This window comes from Petaurus breviceps, unplaced genomic scaffold (genome assembly GCF_028583685.1).
Source record: "Petaurus breviceps papuanus isolate PSGF00001 unplaced genomic scaffold, PetGlider_PUasm1.0 164, whole genome shotgun sequence".
In the NCBI taxonomy this organism is placed as follows: domain Eukaryota; kingdom Metazoa; phylum Chordata; class Mammalia; order Diprotodontia; family Petauridae; genus Petaurus; species Petaurus breviceps.
The window spans coordinates 2,076,329-2,099,142 of record NW_027185735.1 but is presented as its reverse complement, the minus strand read 5'-3'; the positions used below and the strand labels follow the sequence as shown (position 1 = coordinate 2,099,142).

Below are 22,814 nucleotides of genomic sequence, written 5' to 3'. Positions count from 1 at the left end.
ACTTCACTAAGCATCAGCTCTTGTAATACTTTTCACACCTGCTCACCATTTCTTTTTTTCAATTTGAAATATATTTATTTTTTAGTTTTCAACATTCATTTCCACAAGATTTTGAATGACAAATTTTCTCCCTATCCCTCCCCTACCCCTTATCCCAAGATAGCAAGCCTACTGGATACCCCTTCTTTCAATCTGTTCTCTCTTATATCCTTCTCATTCCTCCCCCTAACTTTCTTGTAGGACAAGATGGATCTCTATACCCCATTGCCCGTATATCTTATTTCCCGGTTGCCTGTAAAAAAACAATTTTTTAACATTTGTTTTTAAAACTTTGATTTCCAGATTCTTTCCCTTCTTCCCTCCTTACTCATCCCCAATAGGAAGACAAGCAATTCTATATAAGTGTAGTTATGCAAAACATTTCCATAGTAGTTATATTGTGAAAGATAAACTATATTTCTCTCCATCTTATCCCACCCCCACTTATTCTATTTTCTACTTTGGCCCTGTCCATTTTCAAAAGTGTTTGCTTCTAACTACCCTCTCCTCCAATCTGCTTCCCTTCTATCATTCCCCTTTTATCCCCTCCTCCCAACTTTCCTGTATGGTAAGATACTTAATTGAGTGTGTATGTTATTCCCTCCTTAAGCCAAATTCAATGAGAGTAAGGTTGACCCTTTCCCCTTCCTGCTCTTCCCCTCCATTGTAAGTATTCTCTTGACTCTTTTATGTGAGATGATTTACCCTATTCTATCTCTCCCTTTCTCCTTCTCCTAGTCCTTCTCCTATTCCACTCTCACCTCTTAATTTCATTTTTAGATATCATATGTTCATATTCAACTCATACTGTGCCTTCTGTCTATTTTTACATATACATACATATACACAGACACATGCACATATATATATACACACACCCTTCTCTACATACATATATGTATGTATACATATGTCAACATATATATATTCCCTTCAACTATCCTCATACTGAGAAAAGATTCATGAATTACAATGATTGGTTTTCCATGTAGGAATGTAAATAGTTCATCATTAATAAGTTCCTTATGATTTCTTTTTCCTGTTTACCTTCTCATGCTTCTTGTATTTGGAAATCAAATTTTTTGTTCAGCTCTGCTCTTCTCATTAAGAATTCTTGAAACTGGGGGATAGAGCCAAGATGGCAAAGTGGCAGCACAAACTTGGTGTGGGCTCCCCCTCCAATCACTTCCCATAGATGTAAAAAATGACTCTAAACAAACTTTAGAGCTATAGAATCCACAAAGTGACAGAAAACAAATCTCCTGCTGAAGGAAGCCCAGCAGCCAAACAGGAAGGGTCTATTACACTAAGCGGGGATCTGAGTGCAGTTCAGTGTGAGCCACATCTTCCAGCTCCAGGGTGGCCCTGACCAGTGGCCACCAGAGCAAACTTCAGGAGAGTGAATCATCAGCAGCTGTGCCAGGTTCCAGACTCCTCAACCCATAAACACCAAAGGCAAAGTAAAAAGTCAGTGTGGAACTCAGTTGGAAGAGGATGGGGGTGGGGACTGAAGAGCACAGTCCAGCCCCTGTCCCCAGGGCAAGAAGGGGCAGAGGGATGGCAGCTCCAGTGGTCCACAGCCTGGCTGCCTCAGGAGCTCCTGGCCTGCAGATCACCAGGGGACCAAGTGACCATTCAGAGGGTAATCACTCTTGCTTTAATCTCCTTGGATCTGGATCAAGGTCTTGGGTGGTGGTCCTGGGGTGTGTGACCAATGAGCCCGAGCTTGTGTGGGCTGTAGAGAGGGCACCCAACTAATAGCTCCAGCAGCTATGAAAACCCCAGCAATTTGGGACATAGCTCTCTCTATTCTGGAAGCAGAGTTATACCATGAAGAAGAGATCAAAAGTCAAGTAATTGGCTAGCAATATGAGCAAGGAACAGAAGCACAAACAGACTATAGAATCCTTTTTGGGGACAAAAAGGATTGAGGCATGAAGTGGGAGGAAGAGAGTAAAGTTAGAACTCCTGCATCAAAAGCCTCCAAGAAAAGAATAAACTTGTTACAGGCCAAGGAGGAGATCAAGAAGAATTTTGAAAATCAACTAAGAGAAATGGAGGAAAAATTGGGAAGAGAAATAAGAATGATGCAAGAAAATCATGAAAAGTGAGTCAACAGCCTGCTAAAGGAGGCCCAAATATACACAGAAGAAAATAAGACCTTTAAAAATAGAATAACTTAAATGGCAAAAGAGGCCCAAAAAGCCAATGAGGAGAAGGATGCCTTAAAAAGCCAAATTTTCCAGATGAGAAAGGAATGTCAAAAATGCACTGAAGGAATAAATCCTTCAAAATTAGATTGGAGCAATTGGAAGCTAATGATTTTATGAGAAATCAAGATACTATAAAAAAGATCCAAACAAACAAAAAAATACAAGGCAATATGAAATATCTCATTGTAATAACCACTGACTTGGAAAATAGGTCCAGGAGAGATCATTTTAAAATTATTGGGCTACCTGAAATCCATGATCACAAAAAGAACCTAGAAATCATCCTTCAAGAAATTCTCCAGGAAAATTGCCCTGATATTCTAGAAACAGAGGGCAAAAGAGAAATTGAAAGAATTCACCACTCACCTCTTGAAAAAGATCCCAAAAAGAAAACTCCTCAGAATATTATAGCCAGGTAACAGTGTTCCCAGGTCAAGGGGAAAATCTTGCAAGCAGTTAGGAAGAACAATATGAGCATTGTGGAAACACAATCAGGATAACACAAGACCTAGCAGCTTCTCCATTAAGTGATTGAAGGGCTTAAAATACGATATTCCAGAGGTCAAAGGAGCTAGGACTAAAACCAAGAATCACCTACCCAGCAAAACTAAGAATAATGCTACAGGAAAAAAATATGGTTATTCAATGAAATAGAGTACTTTCAAGCATTCTTGATGAAAAAACCAGAGCTGAACAGAAAATTTGACTTTCAAATACAAGAAGAAAGAGAAGCATGAGAAGGTAAACAGGAAAAAGAAATCATAAGGAACTTATTAAAGTTGAATTATTTACATTCCTACATGGAAAAATGGTAATTGTAACTCGTAACAGTGTTCTCAGTATAAGGATAGTTGAAGGGAATATATGTGTGTGTATATATATGTGTGTGTTTGTGTGTGTGTGTGTGTGTGTGTGTATAGGAGGGTGTATATGTATATAAATACATATTTATGTGTGTATTTTGTGGGCGTGTGTATTTTCACGTATACATAGACAGAGGGCACAGAATGAGTTGAATATGAAGGGATGATATCTGAAAAATAAAATTAAGAGGTGAGAGGAATTTATTGGGAGAAGGATAAAGGGAGAGATAGATTAGGGTAAATTATCTCATATAAAAGAGGCAAGATAAAACTGTTACAGTGGAGGGGAAGAGCAGGAAGGTGAAAGGGAATGGGGCTACTTTTGATAGTAATCAAAAGTTCTCATTGAATTTGGCTTAAGGAGGGAATAACATGCACACTCAATTGGGTATTTTACCCTAGAGGAAAATAGGGAGGTAGGAGATAAGAGGGAGGATGATAGAAGGGAGGGCAGATTAGGCAAGAGGGCAGTTAGAAGCAAACATTTTTTTAAAAAGTATAGGGTCAAAGGAGAAAATAGAATGTGGGGGGGGGACGGGATAGTGTTGAGAGAAATATAGTTAGTCTTTCACAATATAACTGCTATGGAAATGTTTTGTCTAACTTCACATGTACAACCTATATTGAATTGCATATCTTCCCAGTGGGGGTGGAGGTGGAGGGAAGAAGAGGGAAAAATATAAAACTCAAAATTTTAAAAACAAGTGCTTAAAAATTTGTTTTTTTCATGAAACTGGGAAATAAGATATACAAGTACTGGGGTATAGAAACGCATTCTGTCCTACCAGAAATGTTGGGAGGGGGGGCTTGGGGAGGATACAAGAGAGAACAGAGTGGGGGAAAGCATATTCAGTAGGCTTGCTATTTTGGGGTGGGGGTAGGGGAAAGATGGGGAGAAAAAATTGTAAGTCAAAATGTTCTGGAAATGAATGTTGGAAACTAAAAATAAATTTAAAAAAATAAAAACAAATGCTTGAAATTTCTCTATTTTATTGAATGTCCATATTTTCCCATGAAGTATTAAACTCAGTTTTGCTGGGTAGGTGATTCTTGCTTTTAATCCTAACTCATTTGCCCTCTGTAATATCATATTCCATGTCCTCTGATACCTTAATGTAGAAGCTTCCAGATCTTGTGTTATCCTGATTGTGTTTCCACAATACTCAAATTGTTTCTTTCTGGCTGATTGTAATAGTTTCTCCTTGACCTGGGAACTCTGGAATTTGGCTATAATAATCTTAGGAGTTTTCTTTTTGGGATTTTTTCAAGATGCAATCAATGAATTCTTTCAATTTACATTTTGCCATCTGGTTCTAGAATATCAGGGCAATGTTCTTTGAGAATTTCTTGACCTATGATATTTAGGCTCTGGTTTTGAACATGGATTTCAGGTAGTCCAATGATTTTAAAATTGTCTCTCCTGGATCCATTTTCCAGGTTAGTGGTTTTTCCAGTGAGATATTTCACACTGCCTTCTATTTTTTCATTTGTATGGATCTGTTTTATAGCATCTTGATTTCTCATAATGTTTTTAGCCTCCATTTGTTCCAATCTAATTTTGAAGGGATTATTACCTCCAGTGAGTTTTTGATATTCCTTTTCCATCTGACCAGTTTGGCTGTTAAAGGCATTCTTTTTGTTATTGGCTTTTTGGGCTTCTTTTGCCATTTGAGTTAGTTGATTTTTTAAGGTGTTATTTTCTTTAGTATTTTTTTTTTGAGTCACCTTTAGCAGGCTGTTGACTTGCTTTTGATGATTGTCTTTCATCATTCTCATTTCTTTCCCAATTTTTCCTCCACTTTGGTTACTTGATTTTCAAAATCCTTCTTGGGCTCCTCCATGGCCTGTAAGAAGTTCATATTTTTCTTGGGGGCTTTTGATGAACTAGTTTTGACTTTGTAGTCTTCTTCTGGTTCTATGTTTTGATCTGATTTGTTCACAAAATAAGATTCTGTGGTCTGATTGCACTTCCTCTGTTTGCTCATCTTGCCAGGCAATTGCTTGACTTTCAAGCTTTTTGCCATGGTAGAACTCTGCTTCCAGAGTGGAAAGTGTTGTGTCCCAAATTTCTGGGGGTTTGCACAGTAGTTGTCAGAGCTGTTGTCAGAAGTTCTGGCATGCTGGCATTCCTTACCCCAGGACTCCCACCCAAGACTTCAACCCAGATCCAAGCAGGGCAAAGCAGAAGTAATTCCCCTCTTACTGGTTGCTTAGTTCCCCTATGGTTTGCAGTCCTGGAGCTCCAGAGGCAGCCATATGGCAGCTGCTACAATTGCCATGCCACTGCCACCTCTTTCTCCCCATGGACAGTGTCCAGACTGTGCTCTTCTCTCAGCCAGGATCAACAGGGTTTCCTACTGATCTTTTACTTTCTTTTTTATTTTTATGGGTTGAGAAGTCTGTACACCACTACAGTTTCCAGTGATTCTTTCTCCTGAAGTCTGCTCCAGCCAGTCTGGGCTGCAAGTCTGGGCTGGCACAGCAACTGTGGGACTGTGCTTGGCTTCCTGCCTCATGTGATAGAACCTTCCAGTTGCCTAGGATGCCTTCAGTGGGACATTTGTTTCTCTCTGTCACTTTGTGGATTCTGTAGCCCTAAAATTTGTTTACAATATTTTTTTACAGGTATTAGAGGTGGTGGGAGCAGGAAGTCATGCAAGTTCCTACTTTTACTCTGCTGTCTTGGCTCCACCTTACTCCACCATCTTGGTTCTGCCTATTTTTTTTTAAATATTGATACTTAAATCTGTGTCTTTTTTTGCTTTCTTTTTTCCATGTCATATAAATGATTTCTTTAAAACATCCCATTTATTTCACCAACCACTTACTTTGTTATGTTTTTTTAGTGCCTCTTTCTTTTAAAAAAAAATTATTTGTTTTTAGTTTTCAGCATTCACTTCTGTAAGATTTTAAGTTCTAAATTTTCTCTCTTTTCTCCCCTCCCCCCCTTACCAAGATGGCATGTAATCTGATATAGGCTATACATGTACAAGTATATTAAACATATTTATGCATTAGTCATTTTGTAAAGAAAAATTAAGGGTGGGGTGAAGTCAAGATAGTGGAGAGAAAGCAGGAACTCACCTGAAATCCTCCATTAATTCTTTCAATAACCTCTAAAAAGTGAATCTGAATGGATTTTAGAGTGAAAGAATTCAGTGGGAGATGAAGTGTTGCAGATTTACCCTCCAGGAAAGTATGCAGGTGGTGCAGTGTTAGGGGAGTGCAGAGAGTGGAGCACAGGAGCTGCATCAACATAGATCCCAGACCAGGTCATAGCAGAACCATAGTAAACTCAGGCAACCGGTTCACCGACTGCAAGGATGTTTCCCAGACCTCTCACCACAGGATGAGGAATCGACAGAACTTGGTAAGAGACAATCACAGGACCCATGGCAATGGAAGTGATAGCAGCTACTCCTGGGACTATCAACCCACAGCCTGTATGTTTACAAATCACCTACCTGAACTACCAGGAGCCAAGATAGTGGACTAAACCCTAGCTGCTCTAAAACTCCACTCTGACCCTGAAAAGCCAAAGAATATTACCCCAATGTAAAATCTTGAAATAGTGGAATCAGCAGCATGCTTGGAAGTCCCAGAGGAAGGGCATGAATGAGGCTGTTCCATGACAGAGGTGTCCCAATAAGCCTCATCTAACCTGACCAGCAGGATATGCCGAACCCCAAGGGGGTGAAGTCAGCAAGCGCTAACACCAGAACCCCAGGTGTGTCTTTGCACAATCTGCAGACCCCAGGGTGGCCCAGCCACTAGCAAGAGCCTGCCTGAGCTGTAGTGAAGGGGCACTGAGGTGGAAACCTCACTCCTCTCTGTGAGCCTCAGGGTAACACTGAAAGTCCTGGTCTTGGCCTCAGTCTAGACACCCAGAGAAACACAGCACACAAAGACAACCACGAGGCTCCTAAGCTCTCAGTATAAGAAGCATGGGTTAGAGCCCTCCCTACCCTAGAAGCAGAGATCCACTTTAAAAGCCAGGAAATAGGTAGTCACAACGGAGAAAAAATAATCTGGAAAAACAAGGTAGAATTGCATCCTATTATAGCTAGTGAGAAGAAGCAAATTCAGAAGAGTACAGCATTGACTCTATATCCACATCTGAGACCTCAGAACGGAATATGTACTGGTTTCAAGACCAAAAAGCATTCTTCGAAGAGTTTAAGAAGGCTTTTATTTTATTTTATTTGTTATTTATTTATTTTTTTAGCTTACATCTTACATTTTCAGAAGATTTTGAGTTACAAATTTTCTCCCCATTTTCCCTACCCACCACCCCAAAACAGCAATCCCACTGAATATCCCCTAGCCCAATCTGCTCTCCCCCATATCTTTCACTAACCCCCCTTCAACTTTCCAGTAGGACATGGAGATTCTTCATGCACCAGTGCCTGTATATCTTATTTCCCAGTTACTTGTAAAATAATAATAATATATTTAAACATTTGATTTAAAACTTTGAATTCCAGATTCTTTCCCTTCCTCCCTCATGACCCACCTTCACTGGGAAGATAAGCAATTCAATATAGGTTGTACATGCATAGCTATGCAAAATATTTCCGTAGTAGATATATTGTGAAAGACTGACCATATTTCCCTCCATCCTATCCCACCCTGTAATTGTTCTATTACTACTTTGATCCTAACCTTTTTAAAAGTGGGTGCTTCCAACTTCCATCCCCCCCCCCAGCCTGCCCTTTGTTCCATTATTCCCCCTCTCATCCCCTTCCCCTCTGCTCTACTGTAGGACGAGATACGCTATTTAGTGTGTATGTCATTTCCTCCCTAAGCCAAATTCAATGAGAATAAGGTTGACCCATCCCCTTTTGCCTTCCTGTAATTCCCCTCCATTGTAACAGTTTTCCCTTGCCTCTTCTATTTGAGATAATTTACCACATTCTGTCTCTCCCCACATCCTCTCATTATATTCCTCTATCACCTCTTAATTTCACCTTATAAGTATCATCCCTTCCTATTAAATTGGTCCTGTGACTTCTGTCTATGTATACCTATACACATATATACACACACTCACATATGTATTTATAAGCCCATATACCCTCCTATATAGACATATATGTGTATACACACACACACACACACACACACACACACATATATATATATGCACATTTCTATTCCCTTCAACTATTCTCATACTGAGAAAAGTTTCATAAGTTACAATTATTGTTTTTACATGTAGGGATATAAATAGTTCAACTTTGATAAGTTCCTTATAACTTCTTTTCCCTGTTTACCTTCTCATGCTTCTCTTGCTTCTTGTATCTGAATGTCAAAATTTTCTATTCAACTATGGATTTTTCATCAAGAATGCTTGAAAGTCCTCTATTCCACTGAATGACCTTATTTTCCCCTGAAATATGATACTCGGTTTTGCTCGGTAACTGATTCTTGATTTTAATCCCAGCTTCTTTCACCTCCAGAATATCATATTTCAAGCCCTTTGATCCCTCAGTGTAGAAGCTGCCAGATCCTGTGTTATCCTGATTGTGTTTCCACAATATTCAAATTGTTTCTTCCTGGATGCTTGTAATATTTTCTCCTTGATCTGGTAACTCTAGAACCTGGCTGTAATATTCCTGGGAGTTTTCTTTTTGGGATCTTTTTCAGGAGGTGATCGGTGGAAACTTTCAACCTCTATTTTTTCCCTCTGGTTCTAAATCATCAGGGCAAATTTCCTTGAGAATTTCTTGAAGGATGATTTGTAGGTTCTTTTTTTGATCATGGCTTTCAGGTAGTCCAATATAAAATTACCTCTCCTGTATCTATTCTCCAGGTCAGTGGTTTTTCCAATGAGATATTTTACATCGCCTTCTATTTTTTTGCACTCAGTTTAACAGTATCTTGATTTCTCATAAAATCACTAGCTTCCATTTGCTCCAATCCAATTCTGAAGGAATGATTTTCTTCAGTGATCTTTTGAGATTCTTTTTCCATCTTGCAAATTTGTCTTTTTAAGGTATTCTTCTTCTCATTGCCTTTTTGAGCCTCTTTTGCCATTTGAATTAGTCTATTTTTTAAGATGTTGTTTTCTTCAGTCAGGTTGTTGGCTAGCATTTCATAATTTTCTTGCATAGTTCTCATTTATCTTTCCAATTTTTCCTCCACTTCACTTATTTGGTTTTCAAAATCCTTTTTAAGCTCCTCTGTGGCCTCTAACTATCTTGCATTTTTCTTGGAAGCTTTTGGTGCAGGAGTTCTGACTTTGTTGTCTTCCTCCTCTTCCATGCTTTGATTCTTTTTGTTCCCAAAATAGGAGTGTAATATAGGATTACTCCGTTTGCTTTGCTTCCTTTGCTTGCTCATATTGCCACTCAGTTACTTGACTTTTGAGGCTTTTGCCACAGTAGAAGTCTGCTACCAGAAAGGGAATCTTTATCCCAATGGCTGTGGTTTTCACAGCTGCCAGAGCTATTAGTTGGCTGTGTTCTCTGAAGCCTACACACCCTCTGGTAGATGGTTCATGCACCCCAGCACTTCCACCCTAGACAGAAATCCAGATCCAAGCAGGTTATTGCCAGAGTTATTACCCCTCAGACTGGTCACTTGGTCCCCTTACAATCTGCAGACTATTAGCTCTGAAGCAGCCACGTGATGGTGGCTGCATGCGCTTGGAGTGTCACCTGCTTCTAGCCCCAGGGGCAAAGGCTGGGTTGTACTCTTAAACTCCCTCTTCCTGCAAAGTATACACTGACATCTGACTTTGTCTTTGGGTTGATAATTCTGGAAACTGCCATAGCTAATGGTCAGACCACCGTGAGGCTAAAACTTCCAGCTCGTGAAGGGCTGGGCTTGATTCCCAGAGTGCTGCTCTGGCCCCTTCCTGCCATCATGGTGAATCATTGAAGAAAACAACTCTTTAAAAATAAAATTTGTGGAATTTGAAGGGAGGTTCAAAATCTAACTGGAGAAAGTAAATCCCCCAAGATAAAATCTGAACATAAGGAACAGGAGTTTCAAACATTAAGTGAGAAAATTTTTTGCTAAAAATTATAATCAGTCAGATTGAAGCTAATGACTCTGTGAGGTATCAAGAATCAATCAAACAAATTGAAAAATTAGAAGAAAATTTAAAATATCTCATTGGAAAAATAATCTGGAGAACAGATCCAGGAGACATAATCTAAGAATTATTGGCCTACAGAAAAAAAAAAGAGTCTGGACAATATCTTCCAAGAAAGCATCAAGGAAAACTACCCTGATCTCTTTGAAGCAAAGGGTAAAATAGTTATTGAATGCATCCACAGGACACCTCCTGAAAGAGATCCCAAACTGAAAATTCAAAGAAATATTATGGCCAAATTCTAGAATTATCAGGTTGAAGAAAAAATACAGCAAGCAGCCAGAAAGAAGCAATTCAAATATCACAGAACTATAGTCAGGGTCACATTAAAAGATCAGAGGGATTGGAATATGATATTCCATCAGGCAAAAGAGCTTGGACTACAGCCAAGGGTCAACTGTCCAGCAAAACTGAACATAGTCTTTCAGGCAAGAAGATGGTCATTCAATGAAACACGGACTTCCAGACCTTTCTGATGAAAAGAAAAAAAAAACAAACTGGAGCTCAGTGGAAAATCTGTTCTCCAAATACAAGACTCAAGAGAGAGATAAAAAAATGAACAGAGAGAACACACACACACACACACACACACACACAACTGGTCATTAAATAAGATCAAACTGTTTACATCCTTATATGGGAAGCTGATACCTGTCAATTTTGAGAATTGTATAAATATTGCAATATTTAAAAGGGATATACATAGAAGGAGTGGGTATAAATTATAGTGATGATAAAAAAACCATATTAAGGGGTGCCAAGGGATTGTAATGGGAGAAGAGGAAAGGAGGAGGCAGAAAATGTAAATTATGCCACATGAAGAAGCATAAAAACATATCACAGTAGAGAGAAAGAAGGGAGATAAACATTATATGCATTTTACTCTCATTGATTGTAGTTCAAGGAGGGGATAGCCTAATCAGTTAAGTATAGGATTCTAACATGAAGAAAAACAAACCTTATTGTAATAGAGGGAAAGAAGGGAGGGAAAGGAGAATTGTATGAGATATACTTTCATTGAATTTGGGTCAAGGAGGGATTAAGATACTTGGCTAAGTATAAAAATTTATTGTGCCTTACAGCCAGCAGAAGGAGAAAGGGCAAAGAAAAGGGAGGTGGTAGTTAGACGAGAGGGAAGAAGTGGTAAGGGGGAAGGGTAGAAAAAGGGAGGGGAGTTAAAAGGGAGGGAATACTGAGGGAGGTGGTAGTTAAAAAGAAAACTCTTAAGGAGGGGAAGGGAGAAATAAAAGCATAAACAGGGGAGAGAATAGGATGGAGGGAAAGACACAGATAATAATTATAACTATAAATGTGAATGGGATGAACTCTCCCATAAAACTGAGGTGGATAGAAGAATTGATTAAAAAACCATAATCTTACACTATGCTGTCTACAAGAAACACATTTGAAACAGTGGGATATCCACAGAGTAAATATAACAGTAGGAGTAGAATATATTATATTCCACTATAGTAAAAATAAGCAAGGGTAGCAATCTTTATCTCAGATAAAGCAAAAGAAAAAGTCTAATTGAAAGAGATAAGGAAGGAAACTATCCTGCTAAAAGGCACCATTGACAGTGAAGCAATATCATTACTAAACATACATGTACCAATTGGTATGCCATCTGAATTCCTAAAGGAGAAATTCAGGGAATTAGAAGAAGAAATAGATTACAACACTATACTTGTGGGGGACCTCAATCTTATCCCTTCTGAATTTGATAAATGTAACCTCAAAATAGACAAGATAGAAATTAAGGAGGCCAATATAATTTTAGAGAAGGTGGATATGATAGACCTCTGGAGAAAATTGAATGGGGATAAAAAGAAATATACCATTTTCTCAGTTGTACATGGCTTATTCACAAAAATTGACCAAGTACTAGGATATAAAAACCTTACAATACTAGTAATTAATATTAGAAAAACTATTAGTATAATCCATCATATCAACAACAAAACTAGTAGAAACCATACAATTATCTCAATAGATGCAGAAAAGGCTATTGACAAAATACAGCACCCATTCCTCATTAAAAATACTAGAAAGTATAGGAACAAATGGAGTCTCCCTTAAAATAATAACTAACATCTATCTAAAATCATCTTGTAAGTATTATTTGTAATGGGGATAAGCTATAAACATTTCCAATAAGATTGGGGCCAAATAAGGATGTCCACTATCACAACTCTTTTACAATTTGGTGCTAGAAATGTTAGCTTTAGCAAGAAAAGAAGAAAAAGAAATTGAATTAATTAGATTAGGCAAAGAAGAGATGAAGCTATAAATCTTTGCAGATGATATGATGATATGCTTAGAGAATCCTAGAGAATTAAGTAAAACTACATGAGATAATAAGTAAATTTAGCAAAGCTGTAGGATATAAAATAAATCCACATACATCCTCAGTATCGCTATATATTTCTAATGAAGTCCAACAGCAAGAAATAGTAAGAGAAATTCCTTTTAAAGTTACTGTAGACATAAAACATTTGGGAATCTTCCTGCCAAAACAAACCCAGTACCTATATGAATACAATTACGAAACATTTTTTACATAAATAAAGTCAGATCTAAATAACTGGAAGAACATCAGTTGCTTGTGACTAGGTCGAATAATATAATAAAAATGACAATTTTACCCAAATTAAATTACATATTTAGTGCCATACCAACCAATCTACCAAAAATTATTTCATAGAGCTGGAAAAAATAATAGCAAAATTCATCTGAAAGAACAAAAGGTCCAGATTATCAAGGGGATTAAAGAAAAGAAATGGTAGGAAATGTGGCCTATTCATACCAGATTTTAAACTGTTATATAGCAGTAGTAATCAAAACTACTTGTTGCTGAGTGAGGAATAGAGTAGTGGATCAGTGGAATAGATCAGGTACATAAGACACAAGAGTCAATGACTATAGTAATTTGCTGTTTGATAAACGCAAAGACCCCATTTTCTGGGATAAGAACTCACCGTTTGTTTGTTTTTTATTTTTCAAATGCTTTATTAACTCCTGATTTACATCATTCATTTCTGCCATATTTTGAGTTACAAATTTTCTCCCCGTTTTTCCCCTACCCATTATCCCAAAATAACAGTCCCACAGGATATCCCCTCCTCAAATCTGCTCTCTCCCATATTTTCTCCCATGCCCTTTTCAAATTTTCCAGTGTATCTCTATACCCCAGTGCCTGTATATTTCATTTCCCAATTACATGTAAAATAGTATGTATTTGAACATTTGATTTTTAAACTTTGAATTCCAGATTCATTCCCTTCCTCCCTTGTCACCCACCCTTACTGGGAAGATAAGCAGTTCAGTATAGGTTGTACATGTGTGACTAATGCAAAATAATAACATAGTAGATATATTGTAAAAGACTGACTATATTTCTGTCCCTCCTATCCCACCTCCCACTTCTTCTATTCTCTACCTTGATCCTGTCCCTTTTCAAAAGTGGGTGCTTCCAACTTCCCTGCCTCCTGGGCTGCCCTCCCTTCCATCATCCCCCCTCTCATCCCCTTCCCTCCCTACTCTCCTGGAAGGTTGGATACCCTATTTAGTGTGTATTTCATTCCATCCTCAAGCCAAATTCAATGGGAATAAGGTTGACCCATTCCCTTTTGCTTTCCTATTCTTCCCCTCCATTGTAACCATTTCCCCTTGCCTCTTCTATATGAGATAGTTTACCCAATTCTGTCTCTCCCCATCTCCTCTCATTGTATTCCTCTCTCACCTCTTAATTTCACCTTTTAAGTATCATCCCTTCCTGTTAAATTGGTCCTGTGCCCTCTAAATATGTATAACTGTAAACATATATACACACATTCACATATGTATGCATATGCCCATATACCCTCATATATAAATATAAATATATATATATTTGTATATTCCCTTCAACTACTGAAAAAATTTTCATAAGTTACAATTATTGTTTTTCTATGTAGGAATGTTAATAGTTCCCCTTTGATAAGTTCCTTATGATTTCTTTTCCCTGTTTACCTTCTCATGCTTCTCTTGCTTCTTGTATCTGAATGTCAAATTTTATATTCAACTCTATTTTTTTCAGCAAGAATGCTTGAAAGTCCTCTATTCCACTGAATGACCATATTTTCCCCTGAAACATGATACTCAGTTTTGCTGGGTAGGTGACTCTTGGTTTTAATCCCAGCTCCTTTGACCTCCAGTATATTGTATTCCAAGCCCTTCGATCCCTCAGTGTAGAAGCTGCCAGATCCTGGGTTGTCCTGATGGTGTTTCCACAATATTCAAATTGTTTCTTCCTGGCTGCTTGTAATATTCTCTCCTTAATCTGGGAATTCTGGAACCTGGCTATAATATTCCTAGGAGTTTTCTTTTTGGGATCTTTTTCAGGAAGTGATTGGTTGATTCTTTCAACCTCTATTTTGCCCTCTGGTTCTAAAACATTAGGGCAGTTTTTCTGAGACCTTCCTGGAGGATGATTTCTAGCTTCTTACTTTGATCATGGCTTTCAGGTAGTCTAATAATTTTTAAATTATCTCTCCTGGATCACTTTTCCAGGTCAGTGGTTTTTCCCATGAGATATGTCACATTGCCTTCTATTCTTTCATTTGTTTGGATATGTTTAACAGCATCTTGATTTCTCATACAGTCATTCACTTCCATTCACTCCAATCTAATTCTGAAGCAATGATTCTCCTCAGTGCGCTTTTGAGATTCTTTTTCCATCTGGCAAATTCAGCTTTTTAAGGCATTCCTCCCCTCGTTGCCTTTTTGACCCTCTTTTGCCATTTGAGTTAATCTATTTTTTAAGGTGTAATTTTCCTCAGTCAGGCTGTTGACTCTCATTTCATAATTTTCTTGCATTGTTCTCATTTCTCTTCTCAATTTTTCCTCCACTTCTCTTGTCGGCTTTTTAAGGTCCTCTATGGCCTGTAAACCAGCTCATATTTTCCTTTGAAGCTTTTGGTGCAGGAGTTCTGACTTTGCTGTCTTCCTCCTGTTTCATGCTTTCCTCCTTTTTTTCCCCAAAATAGGAGTCTAATGTTGGAATTTTCTGTCTGCTTTGTTTCCTTTGCATGGTCATGTTGCCCCTTGGTCACTTGGCCCCTGGGCTTTTTGCCACTGTAGGACTCTGCCATAGATGGGTGCCCTCTCTGAGGTCTCCACACACTCTGGCAAGCTGGGCACACACCCCAGGACCTCCACCCTAGAATGCAATCCAGATCCAAGCAGGTTAAAGCAAGCGCCCTGGGGCCAAAGTCTTGGTGTGGGCTGGGCTGGGCTCCCAGAGCATTCTGCTGGCTGATTCCTGCCAGCCTGTCAGGCTGTCCTTAGTGAGAGATTAGCTTCTCTGTGTCATTTTGTGGGTTATGCAGCTCCATAGTTTTTTAGTGTCCCCTTTTTACATGGATTGGGGAAGGTGGAACCCAGAGCAGCGGGGAGGTCCTGCTTCTAGCAAGAACTCACTATTTGACAAAAACTGCTGGGAAAACTGGAAAAACAGTATGGTAGAAACTAGGTATAGATAAATATCTTACATTGCATGCCAAATAATCCCTAAATGGGTGCACAATCTAGATATAAAGGCTGATACTGTAAGCAAACTGGGAGAGCAATTTACAGTTTACCTGTCAGATTTAAGGAGTAGGGAAGAATTTATGTCCAAACAAGAGATAGAGAGCATTACAAAATGCAAAATGGATAACTTTGATTGCATTAAACTGAAAAGTTTTAGTACAAGTAAAGCCAGTGTAACTTAGTGTAATGCCAAGCAAAGGCAACTTCCAAGGTTCAGAATACCAGCATAGTAACTCTTCATTTTATTCATCGACAAATTAGGGCAAAACATTCATAGAACACAAAAAATCAAAATACAGCATTCCCCAAGTGTAATTCAATAATTTCCAAGTACTACTCCACCCCTGGGCAATCACAAAGTCTCTCTTCTCTAATGGAGATTAAGATTAGTTTCCAATCATAAACAAAGTATATTCATTTGGTCAATCACAGAGCACAAAAAGTCAAGTTTCCCACCCCTGGATCACAACTGAATTCCAATTATCATCAATTAATGCCAAACACCTTCTCAAAAGGGGCAGTGGAGAGCATTAAGACCATCTACCCCTGAACTACATCAAGGTTAAGATATCACAGCATTCAGTACCCAATGAGAGGTCTTTTCTTCATCTTGACCTGAAGAAAATTCTCAGCACTCTCTGTTCCTGGGGAGACCAAGCTTAACAAAGCCCCAATATACATTGCTAGTGTCCTCATCAATTCACTCTGCCTGCAGAACATTCTCAGGACCACTGAAAATGTCAGCAAGACCCTCTTCCAGGATTTCTGTAAACATACAATAAGAAAATTCTTCTTCAGAGCTTCTGAACCAACAGCAAGGTTACAGGACCTCTGTAAAAACAGCACTGTCCTTCACCAGTAGATGAACCTGGCAAAACAACATCAAAACAGACAGACCAACCAAACCAATACAGGGGGATCTTTAAATTCCATGACTATTATACCATGATTCAGAGGGAAGTGAAAATTTGGGAAAGAATTTTTGCAATGAGTGTCTCTGATAAGTGCCTAATTTCTAAAATTTACAGTGAACTGAGTCAAATCTATAAGAATGCAAGTTGTTTCCAACTGATAAATGGTCAAAAGATATAAACAGTCAGTTTTCAGAGGAAGAAATTAATGATAAATTAAACATATGAAAAAAATGCTTTAACTTCCCATTGATTAGAGAAATGCAAATCAAAACAACTTTGAGGTACCACATCTCACTGGTCTGATTGGCGAAAATGACAAAACAGGAAAATGATAAATGCTGGAGAGGATGTGGAAAAATGTAACACTAATGCATTGTTGGTGGAGATGTGCACTGATACAACCATTCTGAAGAGCAATCTGGAGCTATGCTCAAAGAGCTATAAAAATGTGCATACCCTTCGACCCAGTAACACCTCTTCTAGAACTGTATCTGAAAGAAATCATACAAGTAGAAGGAGAACCCATATGTATAAAAATATTTATAGCAGCTTTTTGTGGTGGCAAAGAATTAGAAATTAAGGGGGTGCCCATCAATTGGGGAATGGCTAAACAAATTTTGGTATATGACTGTAGTGGAATAATATTGTGCTATAAGAAATGAGGAGCAGATAGACTTCATCATAACCTGGAGTGACTCATATAAACTGATGCTGAATGAGGGGAGCACAACCAGGAGAACATTGTATACAGTAACAGCCACAGTGTGTGATGGCAGACTTTGTTATACCTAGCCCTTCTTAGCAATGCAAGGACCGAAAACAATTCCAAAGGACTCAAAATGGAAACTGCCATCCACATCCAGAGAAAGAACTATGCAGTCTGAATGCAGAGAGAAGTAGACCACTTTATTTTGTTTTTGTTTTCCTTGTTGTTGTTATTATTTTATTTTCATTCCTATGGTTTCTCCTTTCCATTCTGATTCTTCTATACAACATGACTAATGTGAAAATATGTTTAATGGGTCTGTATGTATAGTGCCTATATCAGATTGCATGCCATATTGAAAGGAGGGAGTAGGGGGATCAAATTTAAAACTTATGGAAGTGAATGTTGAAAACTAAAATTAAATTAACTACAATAAAAATAAATTTTCTTTATACACTCCTGTATCTGCTAGTGTCAAATGGAGTAAAAACTATTCCTTCAGCACATTCAATCAGAAAAATCATATTTATTTTGATTTTCAAGTGCATGAAAATTAGCTATCAAAGTTGTGCACTTCTCTGAATATTTTTTCACCTAGTATATGAATTCATTTATGTATTTTTTTAGGGATTTTGTTCTTCCATAGTTTGCATTGCTTTACAAAAGATTTTTTGTTATTTTCATATGCAAAATTAAGAAAATGTAGAAAAGATAATTTTCTCTTTCTTATATTTAATAGCCACATATGAAAGAGATCCTAAGTAGGGATTAGTATTTGGGTGGATGTTGCAAGATTTAATATTTTCTCATTACTTGCATAAGCTATGTGGAAATGCAATTTTTTTCTTTTTTTCCCCTGGTTTTGCTGCTATTTATTTGATTACTTGTGATATGATGCTATAAAAATTTAGGTTCCTTTATCATCACATACATTTCCTTTTTTATTACTATGAAGAAGTTGACAATTTATCAAGGAAGCACATATTAATAATATTTAGAAACATAAATTTGTATTTGTTCTTTCATATTTACCTAAAATATCAAATTTATTTTTTTCTTAATGAAATAAATGCTATAGGAGTTGAAGAGTAATTGAAACTTTCCTCAATTTATACTTAACAAATAATCCCAAAGTCAAATATTTATTGTTTGAAATTTCCATTTTTGAATTCCTTCAAATAATCTTTCCTCACAGGATATCATTGAATTAAGACAAAACAACACTGTATTGTGCAATTTTTTTTTTCAGGAAAAGTTTGTTTTACATTTTGGTTTAGTAATGGATTGACCAGCACCTCGTTTGTCTTACATACATATTAATTAATTGACTTATGCTTCTTTCATACTTACTTTCTTTAAAGAGACCCCATAATCCCTGAGCCAAATGGGAAGAAGAAATGCATTTTCAGAGTATTCTGACTTTCAACTCCATCTTAAGGATCAGCTTCGGAAATGCTGTCATCTGGGATATCTTCTGCAGTAGCCAGGCATAGTTCTGAAAAATTCTTCACACCAGTGAGGAACTCTTCAGGGTCCAGAAGTAAGTTAATCATATTTAATGTGATCATTGTGAGTGTGATTTAAAAATATATATATGGACAGAAGAAAATTAAAATCTTTTATATTATTGTATGACACTACAAAATGGACTAAACCAGATGGAATAATTTTATTGGGATGAACCAGATTTCTCTGGAGACATAAAAATTACATTTTTCTTTTTCAATAGAGAAATCTCCTTTGCAGTTTATGGAAGGTAGTGAAGTTCTTTCCAATGAAATGTAAAGAGAACTGAATGTAGAGGTAAAATCCAATGTCCATCTAATTCTATGTTTCTATGATTTTTAACCTTCATTCCATTTGAGTGTGACAAAATACCTTCTTTCAGAGATGTTGAGAAATAGATACTTCCATTGCAATAGAAAAAAAGATTAAGAACTTTTCAAAAACTGACCCTGTTTTGCCTTTCTTCAGAGTTGGGGAAAAAAGAAAGAGAAATAAAGCTCTCCATATTGTAAGCCTAAACATTTCTAAAATTCATTGTATTTCTGTTTTAATTTTTATTCCTAAGGGTAAGTACTTAAAGGATGTCTTCTGTCTTGATTAGAGCACAGCAAGTGCTCTAGATTTATTAGATTCAAGTGTAGTTTAAAAAAAAAAAACTAATGGATTTAATGATGGTAGCAGTCTATTTAATTAACCTTGAAAAATTAGTATAAAGAGAATCAATTTGATACCTAAAATAACCTTTCTGAATTAAAATTTCTTTCTTGATTAGTAATAAATTAATATGGAACAATTAGTATAACCTCCATTTTTTCTATTTCCTTATTTAATATCTGGATCAATTTGAAAGTCAATTATTAATCTTCAATTACTGATCTATGTAAATAAATATATTAATAAATGCCTAATATTTCTAATAGATTTATCTATAATTCATTGAAAATTCTGCCATATCCATTAAGTTTTCCTTTCTGAAAATATGAGATACTAGAAACTTTATTTGAGAGAATGAAAAAGGTTGAAAGAATAACATAAGTTTGTGAACTATTCACATAATTAGGAGAAGATGGTCCTTATTCTTTTATTTGATGTATCTTCATTTAGACTCAGCAAGAATAGGATTGAGGCTACCTTTTTGGATTTCTAATTTATAAAGGACTTTATTTCATATGAATGAAGTTTCTATGAAAAATTAACTACAGTGTATAGGATAGCATATAAAAACAGTGATTATCATTCTAAATGGATAATGTAAAATCATATTATTATATTATATTAAATATTTTAATGGCTATAGACACATATCACATAGCTACTTTTTCTATTTTTGTGAAATATTCAAACTTCTATGTCTCTAAAAATCCTGAACAATCACCTACATTATTAACTAACTCATCTTGATATTTTTAATTTTTTGTATATATCTTTTGCTCAAACTCTTTTATGGAATGTTTTGGAACAGATATTATTTTTCTTCACTATTGTGACAAAAATATAATTTTATTGTTAAAAAGTAGACCATTGCATTTAGAAAGAGATGTAACAATGCCAGCAACATTTGAGCTTATAATATATGTAATTATATTTATTTGGTATGTAATGTTTTTACCATCTATTAAAAAATTATATTCAACTATATGTAGAATAGGTAGATGGAATTGATTGCAAACTGGAAAAAATAGTTACTTATTTTTCTGTTTAATAAAGTTATTTTTGTGAGGTCTTTAAAAACATAAACTTTTTCATTTTATCATAATATTGCAGACTATTGTAAAAATTCAAAAGTAAGGAATAACCAGAAAAACTATATATCACAATATTAGAAGTCCATTTCCTCATTTAGGACAATTCTCAACAAGTATCCTCAAGTGACAACTCCAGTCATCAAAAAGTGACAGCCTTTTTGTGGTAGATGTTGCACTAATTCATCTTTTAATTGTATTGTGCATTTTCTCCTTCTCATTCCTTCATAATTTTGTTTTTTACTTGGTGTCAATGAGTTAAGATAATTTCCTTCACTAATGTGTTTCTAGCTACTGTGGTAGCAATTCCAAGTTGCATAATGTGTTAAAAAAAAATTAAAATGTGCATTTCTCCTGAAATCCTTCAGAGTATGGTTTTAACTCTGGAAGTCACCTTTCAGCATGCCTTGCATTCTTATTCTACTTATAAGTGTGGCAAGCCTATTTATATTATTATGCCTGCAGTTCATATTTCAAACTGGGGAAAAGGTTTGAATTAGAGGGAAGCTCCTAAGAGATGAGTCTTGGATCACTTTTAAGTAGTTTGTATTAATATTTTCTATCACATATTCCAAAAGTAGATCTAGCATAAGGGTCTTTTTATTTTGATTTCAAAATAAGTAAAGTGCTGCCATTGAACTAGAAGCCCAACTTACCTTGTACCTTTGGCAAAAGTGTAGTTAGTTTCACTGGCAGGTAAAAAATACCTAGGTTAGTTGTAACACTGATTGTTGGAATGGAATGTGGCAAAAAAAAAAAAACTTTTCTCATTCAATATAGGAGTACAATACTAGAGAAGAAATCCTTGTCACTCTGTACATGAGTTTTCTCAGAGGGAAAAATGTCATAGGAAAAAAAATACATTAAATGGAAAGAAAACTTGTGTAACACCTTACTACAGATTACTATTAATTGTGATGAATGAAGATGAAATCCTAATAAAAAGAAACCACTGATGGTATTGAACTGTGAGCTATTGGAAAATCAGAGAAATAAGTATTTTAATCATTAGGAGATTAACAATACAAGCAGAAGGTGTGGCCAGGTGGCTCAGCGAGTAAGAGCACTGGCTCCAGTGTTGGGATGACCTAGGAATCAAATCTGGGCTCAGATACTTAGCACCACACCCAGAAATAACTGGCTGTGTAACCTTGAGCAAGTTACTTAACCCTGATTGCTTTAAAAAAAATACAAGCAGAACCAAATTAATTTTGGCTTTCAAAACCTTTTCATGAATAGATTTTAGGAATACAAATTTAAAATATGAACAGAAGAGAGTGAAATTCCAGATTGCTGAATTGAGTATAGGCAATCGAGAGCAAATTAAGCACTTTCTTCTGTGTTTGCTGAGAAGGTCAGAGTCAAGATGGTGGAGTCAAGATGCAAAGTAAGGTAGAAAATTACCTGAATATTCCCAAATTCACCTCTCAACCACTATAAAATAATGCCTCAGGCAAACCAACAAAAAGATAACTTAGACATTTTGGAGGAAAGTTTGGTTTTATTTAGGTAAAAGGAAGTGCAGTCCAGTACAGGCATCATCTGGACAAGCTAGCAGCAGACCCTTCCCTAGCAAGCCAGTTATTAGGGCTTGAGTTCCAGTAGAGGAAAACAGCAAGGCTCCATGCATCTTAGCATAGGAGGAAAGTGCATAGGCCACATAGCCCCTGCTTGGGACAGTGCCTTCTTCACCACAAGAGCAGAACCCAAATTTAATAGAAAAATTAAAAGTCACAAAATAGGATAGAAGAATGAATAAAAAACAAACAAAAAGTACCTGACCACAAAAATTTAATGTGGTGATAGGGAAGATCAAAATATAAACTCAGAAAATGACAACACTGTTAAAATGGCTGCAATTAGAAACCCCAAAGAAAAAATATGAATTGATTTCAGGCTCAAAAATATTTCTGGAAGAACTCAAAAAAGATTTGAAAACCAAATAAGACAGGTAGAGGAAACATTAGGAAAAGAAAGTAGAGTTATACAAGAGAATCATAAAAAAAGATCCACAGCTTGGTAAAGAAAGGGCAAAAAAAGGGAAAAGGTGTATAAACATACATGGAGCAAATATATCCTTAAAAAGTAGAATTGGCCAAGATAAAAAGAAGGTACAAAAATCCATTGAAGAAAACAACTCCTTAAAAAGTGGAATTGGTCA

At 36.5% G+C, this 22,814-nt stretch overlaps 1 protein-coding gene across 3 annotated transcripts in view; it reads left to right on the top strand.

Annotated features, from left to right (window-relative positions):
• The window catches only part of LRFN5 (leucine rich repeat and fibronectin type III domain containing 5), a 525,826-nt gene that overhangs the window by 241,113 nt on the left and 261,899 nt on the right, over positions 1-22,814 (top strand). For all 3 annotated transcript variants that reach the window (XM_069082202.1, XM_069082200.1, XM_069082201.1), the window contains one exon: positions 18,767-18,945. The gene's annotated coding sequence lies outside the window, so the exon portion shown is untranslated. The remainder of the gene's footprint in view (positions 1-18,766; positions 18,946-22,814) is intronic.